The sequence below is a fragment of the Protomyctophum bolini genome (genome assembly GCF_963924005.1).
Source record: "Protomyctophum bolini genome assembly, chromosome: 14".
Lineage (NCBI taxonomy): Eukaryota > Metazoa > Chordata > Actinopteri > Myctophiformes > Myctophidae > Protomyctophum > Protomyctophum bolini.
This window is the reverse complement of record NC_137875.1, coordinates 38,193,505-38,201,766: the sequence shown is the minus strand read 5'-3', so window position 1 is coordinate 38,201,766 and position 8,262 is coordinate 38,193,505. Positions and strand designations below refer to the sequence as shown.

General features: G+C 43.1%; 1 protein-coding gene across 1 annotated transcript in view; it reads right to left on the bottom strand.

The window, feature by feature from the left end:
* zbtb18 (zinc finger and BTB domain containing 18) overlaps positions 1–3,213 on the bottom strand; it is a 9,581-nt gene extending 6,368 nt beyond the window's left edge. The window contains exon 1 of the mRNA XM_080781882.1: positions 2,892–3,213. The gene's annotated coding sequence lies outside the window, so the exon portion shown is untranslated. The remainder of the gene's footprint in view (positions 1–2,891) is intronic.
* Between the last annotated feature and the right edge of the window lie 5,049 nt (positions 3,214–8,262).

Genomic DNA, 8,262 nt, shown 5'->3' with positions numbered 1-8,262 from the left:
CCCCGCTGCGATCATCAGCCATCCTCCAGACACATTGGACAAACAGAACGACAGACTGATGAAAGGTTACAAGTGTACCACTCACTCACCATGTCAACACAACTCACACAGGCTTTAGCAGGACCCCCGACACAAAACTAACTCCGCTACCCCCAGACCCTCTCTCTCTCATACAGACACACGCGCACACACACACAAACGCACGCACACGCAAACACATGCATGCACCCCATACACATTAAACACGCACAAACGGTACCTGCAGCAGTATGCATCAACTTGATTAAATCCGCTGTAGCAGAATCGCTGGACTCTCTATAGCCAGGGATGGCTGTAGGTCTCTTACTCTCATACACTCTATCTCTCTCTCTCTCTCTCTCTCTCTCTGAATCAATGAGTGGGTAGAAGAGGAGAGAGGAAAAGGGAGGCAGGGAAGGAAGAAAAAAAAAAAAAAAACACCACGCTGCTCAAACTGCGAGGGACAGATGCAAAGTGGAGGAGATGTTGGAGGGGGAACGAGATACCACCTCCTTCCCTCCCTCCCTCCCACCTCTTCCTCCTAACTGGCGCTGATCAGCGCACACACACACACACACACACACACACGCACGCACGCACGCACACACACACCACTAACTCTCCCAGGCTGCCACTGAGGCTCACAATAAAGGACCGGGGAGGGGTGTGTTTGTGTGTGTGTGTGTTTGGGGGGGGAGGGGGGTGGTGGGGGGGGGGGTTGTGGCAGCCTGTCAGCTGCTCTGACATCATCCTCAGATGGAAATGCTACCTCCAGCTGTGCTCTTTCTACAGCCATATGCTGCCTCCTCTACACTCCTGCCACCAGACTCCTCTTTCATTCTACCAACACCACCACCGCCGCCGCACAACTTTGTCTCTCTCTTTCTCTCTCTGGTTCTCAGGGATCAGGGGAAAAAAGGGGGTTGGTGCGTACACTGCGTAGGGAGGGGGGGTATAGGGCTAGGCTACTGCATGCAGTTCATTGCTGTATCAGTTAAAAATAATTTACTCTGCAATCCCCCCCCCGCCCCCCAATCCACAACACCCCCCCCAACCACCTCACTACACTCACACACTCACAAACCAGATCCATCACCTCTAGCACTTCTAGTGCTAACATCAACACGGCTTGTTTTCACCGTTCTAATATATTTGTAGTGCTGTATTTAGCACTATAGTGTTTATTGTCAATATCACTACTACAGAACTACTACTATGATGTCATATACACAGCTGTTACTACTACTATACCACTACTACTGCTGCTATACAACTACTAATGCCCCAGTACAGAAAAGTTCACAAAATAGGGCAAAAAAAAAGACCTTTTCTAATTCTAACCTACTTTCATCCTCTCTGCTGCCGTGAAGAATTTAAATACCCTGAGTTTTACTTCTCCTTCTTCCTCCTCCTCTCTCACTCTCTCCCTCTTTCTGTCTGTCATTCTCTCCTTCCAGTAACTATAAACAAAGGCTAACAAACCGCAGCACATTTGCAACTGACAGAGCCACGCAGCTGATATTGTTTTCCCCTTTTTTTTTTTTTTTTACGGTTCAGTGGCTTGCCTTCATTCATTCCCACCCTCCAACCCTTCGGACAACCGACGGAGACAAAACTAATGAAATAAGGAAACAATGGGAACAATCGTATAGACCTCATGAGTGAAATCCTAAACAAAAGGTACTACAAGCTCTTAATGGGGCAGAGGGAAAACTTATAGTACAGCCTCCGCTTTCTTTAGTGAGAAGTAGGTTAAGGTCCATAAGCGTGTGAATTATTTTTTATAACATGGTAACAACTATAATATGGGTTATTTTTTTTATAACGTGGTAATAAAAAATATATGTTTTGTAATATAGGCTATATACCGGTGTGTGTGGGGTATATATATATATATATATATATATATATATATTATATATATATTATCAATCTTAAGCATGAGTAAGTTTCATACTGAATTCACAGGTGTTTCTGCCCAAAACTACATTTATTTTAAACTTAAGAGAGAGAGAAAAATAAATAAAAACAAGTTGCAAATTACAACTCCAACTTTTAATAGTTGTGGGCAACTTCTGAAGACATGACATTATTTACTTCATATCTGATGCCATCTTTAATTACAATGTTGCCAAGTCCTGAGGGACACATGGTCGCTACTAGGATACAATGGAACAACAACCACAGCAACCCTTTGATGCCTCGTTTTATTTTCACTTCTTCCAGGCTATTTCATAACGTGGTATGTTTCCCTTTTTTTATGATGGGGGGATTAATGCGGTGAAGAAGTCCAAATAAAAATATGTTGTGTTCATATTTTGACGATCAAGTTAAAGCAAGTGGATGGGATTAATTAATAGATCCGGCGTGTCTGAGTCCCAACTGTAACTTCATTCCTAAACTGTCAGTCGTATAACAATAATTGCTATAACCTTTGTCCGGGGCTAGGCTACTACTGCTTAACAGGCCAGACAAAATAACAATACACTCAAGTCTGTAATTTCTTTCCTGACCAACACACATAATAAACACACACACTACACGCACACACACATTACACACACACATACACTGACCCACGCAGCTAGCAGCTACAGCAGCCCAATCGAGGCTAACAACACAAAAAAGTAACGCGATCAAGCTACATTATTGAGCTGTTTCCAATAGTACAGGAGGCCCTGTCATGCCAACCGCTGCAACAACACACACACGCTACACACGGACGGACGCACGCACGCACACACACAGCAACTACTGTATATTGACACAACACAGTATGCTAGGACGCTTTAGCTACTTTTCCCCCCTCCGCAATCCACCCTCTCTCCTCCCGATCAGCTCCTTATCGGACTCTGGCATTAAGATCCACTTACAGACAACAAGCTCCAACGTCTTCCTTCTCCCTCTTCTTGCTTCGTGCTCCTCTCCCTCGTCAGGATCCTCCCAGGGTTTCCGTTCGGAGACACGCAAAAAACTAGAACGACTTTAAACAGTACTAATTTCCATAACAAGCTGCCGAGGGAAGCAGCCGCGGAGCAGGCGGGGATAAGAGGGGGACGTTGCGGCGGACAGATGTTTCCGAGCTGTTGCTGCTCGCTTCAACTCCGGGGCTAATACGAGGAAGGAAAAGCACTTGACTGGCAGCGAGGAGAAGCCAATGGAGCCGGCGAAGGGGAGAAGTGAAGGCAAATTGGAAGCGGCCCTCGGACAGAGGAGAGGGAGGGAGGGATGAATGTTCTTCTCTCAGTCGGGGTGTAGGTTGACACCAGCAGCAGCAGCCAGCAGCAGCCCACAGCAGCAGCGGTGGTGAGAAAGCAGAAATAATGAAATAAAAAAATAAAAAAAAGACCAACGCCGACTGGTTGTGCGAGAGAAGCAGCGAGGCGGACTGACTGGCTGCGGCGCAGAGGGGAGCGAGTTGAGAGAGAGAGCGCAGCGCGGTGCGCCTTGGGTACTGTAGTCTGTCTGAGGAGGGGGGAGGAGGGGGAGGAGGAGGAGGGGTTTGAACAGGTGCACCACCTTGATTGGGGGGGAGGGGGACTCCGTTTGTTTAAAAAGTGTGGCCCGGAGCCGGAGGGAGCCGTACAACAGTAGAATACAGGTGAAATGCAGTTCATTGCTTGCTGCTATTACTATATGCTATTACTAATCTATCCATGTAATTGAGGACCGTCCCATATATATAGGACCCATGCACCCACCTCCCGAAATATATACATTCTTCATGGATGTATAACTTCAAATGAAGTCCAATATAAGTTGTCCTGACCTATTGTGGTCATTCTTAGCTGCTTTGGAGTTAAGCTTTAATTAATAAGACCACAAATATCTGCACTCTACACATGGAAATGACATGTATAGCAAAAATAAAGACTCTCTGTTTCAGTAGGCCCTGGATGTTTAAATATTAGTGTACGTTACATTTGCCGTAGTAATGTTTTTATATGGTAGGCTAATTTTTAATTCTTAAACTCTAACCAGTAAAGTAGTTTATAATTATATACTATATTATAAAGTAATTCCTTGAATTCACACATCTGGTATTGCTAAAGGACAGACAGAAATGCAAATGAATGACGAGCCTGTTATGCACGTTTTAGTTTGCATTGCAATGCCTCCTTTGCTCACACATTAAAATACTGTTAAAGGCCTACACCCGCAACTTAATATCACTTAGACCCTGCAGAGAAAATTACTATAATTCAGCCGTCTATACTGTAAAATACATTTATTTCAGAGGAAATGGGAGCATGAATATAAAAATGATGTGACTTCTTGAGTTTTTCAGTGATTTCGGCACAGTGAAGCGGGAAATGCAGTGATGCAACACACCCCCCTGGTTGAGTGAGTGAGTATGAGTGAATCCCATGTGAACTTTTTTTTCTCTCGCTCTGTTCCTGGCTTTTATATTGCTTTGTTACTGACAGATGCCAGGCATTCTGTGCCAAAAACAGCAGTTATAGCCCCGATATTTGGATTGATATTTACTACAGTATATACACAGTAAAATCCTCAATGTTAATTTAACTCTGAGAGTGGGGCATTTTGGTTACATTTGTACACTTTCTGAGTTATAAATGAGTAAATTAAGACTGATGAGGATTCTATATTCTCGTCTCTGCCCATATTGCTAAAAAGATTAAAACAATGGAATGATAGAATTAAGACCGCCACTGTTAAAGGAAAATGGTTCTTGTTCATGTTGTTGTTGTTTATAAAAAAACAACAACAACAATAGATTAAGAAAGATTGATATCTTAATATAGCCTATACACCCATCTGTTTTGAATTTGATGTAATCATTTGGAAGAACAGGCTTATACTTAAGTCATGTAGGCCTAAACTAATGGTGAGCAACGGTGCATGATTTCAACTGCATCTATACTGAGATTCCACATTTCAGTTTTCTGATCAAAATATATGTATTGATTTTCAATAGGCCTGCAATATTGTCATGAACTGGGAATCTCGTGCTCTGAGCTGCATGGTCTTCTACTATCCGCCTCTTGAGGTCACTATAGATTCCAAGTTTTATGCCAGTCTCTCTGTCTCACTCTCTCTCTGTGTGTGTCTCTCTCTCTCTCTCTCTCTCTCTCTCTCTCTCTCTCTCTCTCTCTCTCTCTCTCTCTCTCTCTCTCTCTCTCTCTCTCTCAATTCAATTCAATTCAATTAAATTCAGCTTTATTGGCATGAGAAAACGTACGTTTACATTGCCAAGGCAGAAGTGGAACAAGACAAATAAAACAATGTATTTACAAATAAATATTGGATATAAATATAGGAATTAAATAAAGGTGTAAACAGAGCTGTGTTACATTAACACAGTTTAGACCTTCTTGTGAAACTATATGAAAAGATGGTGCATTTTCTGTCAGAGATATAGTTATACAACATACATCCATATAGGAGACGTTGGCTTTATATTTTTGATAAACAGTGTACACACACACAATGGTTTGAATTCCTTAAGGTGCTTGTATTCCATTTGACATCCTCCTCCTGTCGCAGCAGCTCACAAATCTCGCTGCTGTGTTTGTACGTAGGCTACTTCACCCAACAGATATGGGAGGTTTGTTTCGTCATTAGTCATGTTTTCAAACTCTCCTCTCTCTCTCTCTCTCTGTGTCTCTCTGTGTCTCTCTGCCTCTCTGCCTTTGCTCCCAGCTGTCTTTATCATCATCATCTCTCTATTTCCTTTATACACTTGACTATTTATTGTGCCATTTATGTGACACTTGGCAAAGTGACAAAGGCTGTTGAAAACATATAATTAAGGTACACTCACCTATGATATTTCTCCTCCTATTGCATTACTGAGTCTTTGATCCTTACAACTGTGCTGCTTCATGGTCAATGGCTTGTGTGGGGCATCATTATTGCCCCCACGATGGCTGTGAGTATGCAGCTTATTTTGTACTTTATGTAGGCTATATACATATATTTATATTGTATTGAATCATCTGTTCTGTTTGACATTTTAAATATATTATGTTTTTGTGCTTTTATTTGCAACGTAAGTTACTAAAAGTGACTTTTGTTGCTTGTGACAGCTAAATAGCCAGAACGCAGAACTGAACTGGCAACTGGTAACTTGGCAATACCCTCCTCATCTTGTTAGCAGAGCTGGGCAGTAGCTTAGCTGTAAGTAGGCTACTAGCTTAACTACATATCCCATGGCTTGTGGGAGCCTTCACACAGTCTAGAGTCCGCCTACTGTATCCGGTAGTTAGGAGTCCATTACACACACACACACACACACACACACGCACACGCACACGCACACGCACACGCACGCGCACGCACACGCACACGCACACGCACACGCACACACACACACACACACACACACACACACACACACAAGCCTGCACCGTTTCCGTATCCACTCTCTAGACCCAGATCGGATCAGCAATCTGCAAAGCAAATTGATCCCAGTCTATCAGGGACAATCAGCTGCAGTCAATCAAGCCTATCTTGTGCATAGCAGGCACATGCAGCCCAGAGAAGAGGTGCAATCAGCCATAGTACAGCAGGTGTGTCCAATTTGTTTTCAAAGGGGGCCATATTAGAAAATATTAAAACACCTAAGGGCCAACTACATGATTTGGCTTTGGATTTAAACAATTCTATTTAACTATCACCATCAATATTGAATACCAATGGTCTTGCAGGTATGTGCTGTGATCAAAAAGTGTATCTCAGCCTTTTTTCCAGCCTTGTGTCACATTACCAAATGTAACCAAGCAAGCAAGGTAAAAAAAAATAAAAAAAATACAATGAACGAGGAACACTGACAAATCATAGGTAAACAACTTGAATGTAAAAATGTCCCATTGGGCGAGCCGTTCATAATACAATTCAGGTATGAAGCTGCATGCGGGCCATATAAAATTCGCCCCCAGGGCCGCATTTGGCCCGCGGGCTGCACTTTGGACACAGCTGGATTACAGTGTAGAGACTGTAGATAGACACGAATAGGGGGATAGAGATGGGGAGAGACATGCAGTAAAGATCGACTCGAACCCTCGATGCATGCACTGTCAGGCTGTCTACGTGGCTGGACCGCTGAAACATGGGCCAGGCCCCAAACATCCTCTTCTGTGATGCATCCTCCCGTGTGCGTCACAGAAGCTCGCCTCGTCTCGAGGGACACACACGTCCCAGAGCCGACAGAGTTTGTCTACCTGTGCGTGCGTGTGTGCATGGGTGGGGTGTTGTTAATTCCAGGTGCTGACCATCATCTGATTACTGCCTGCTATCACCACTGTTTCCAGTGATTGGTTGGAGTAGACTTTAAAAGTTACCTGTGGTCACTGGCATTTGGAGTTATACTTATGCTATCCACCCACACATGCACTGTGTGTTGTTCTTTGTATTAGTCAGTGTGTTGTGAGTCTGCATGGTGCCATGGAAGCCAGGTTTTTGTATGAGTCATGTTTTGGTAGATTAGAGTACAGAGAAAGTTTGAGTTTTGATGCACTTTACTTTGTTTAGTGTCTCAAAATCAAGGTTAAAGCGCAAATAACATGCATTTTAAAACTGCTTTTAATATTTAATAATCATATTGTCTATGTCCCTCAAAGTTATTTCTAATGGTTTGAGCCTCAATCACCACTCTGATATAACCAGCCTTGTCAATTCTTTCTGGACTTTGAAAGCAGTTTTAGCTGCAATACCACAATGTCCTGAGGTGGAGAGGGTGCTGATATGCAGATTATTTAATATTTGAGTCATTATAATACTCATGCTAGATAAAACCAGGCTTGTTTCCATTCCATGCCAGCTTGGAAAATCAACAATGGTGGACATTGTAAACAAAGTGGAAATGCTAATTTGCAACTGAAGACTGAAGAAAAGGAGGAATTATACAAAGTAGGGTGACATTGATGACATCACGATGAGGCCAAAATCAGTCGAGCTGTTTCTGAGAGCAATTTCCATTAAAACACCCATATGACATGAAGGCCTGATTGTTCAAAATTGGTTATTTGTGGGGATAGAAAACACACATGGGAGCCCCAAAAACACAAAAGAAATTGAAAAAGTTGAATTTTATGTTATAGGTCCTTTAAAGTTTAGGAAACCCATCGGCAAAAAAAAGAGGATAAAACGGCGCCCTCTGTTGTTGTCTCCACCAGACCGAAGGCATGGGGAGAGAGTATGTTTTGCACTCCATCCGTCCGTGTGTGCATGCGTGTGTGTGTGTGTGTGTGTGTGTCCGTCCGTCTGTGTACAGCACCGTTG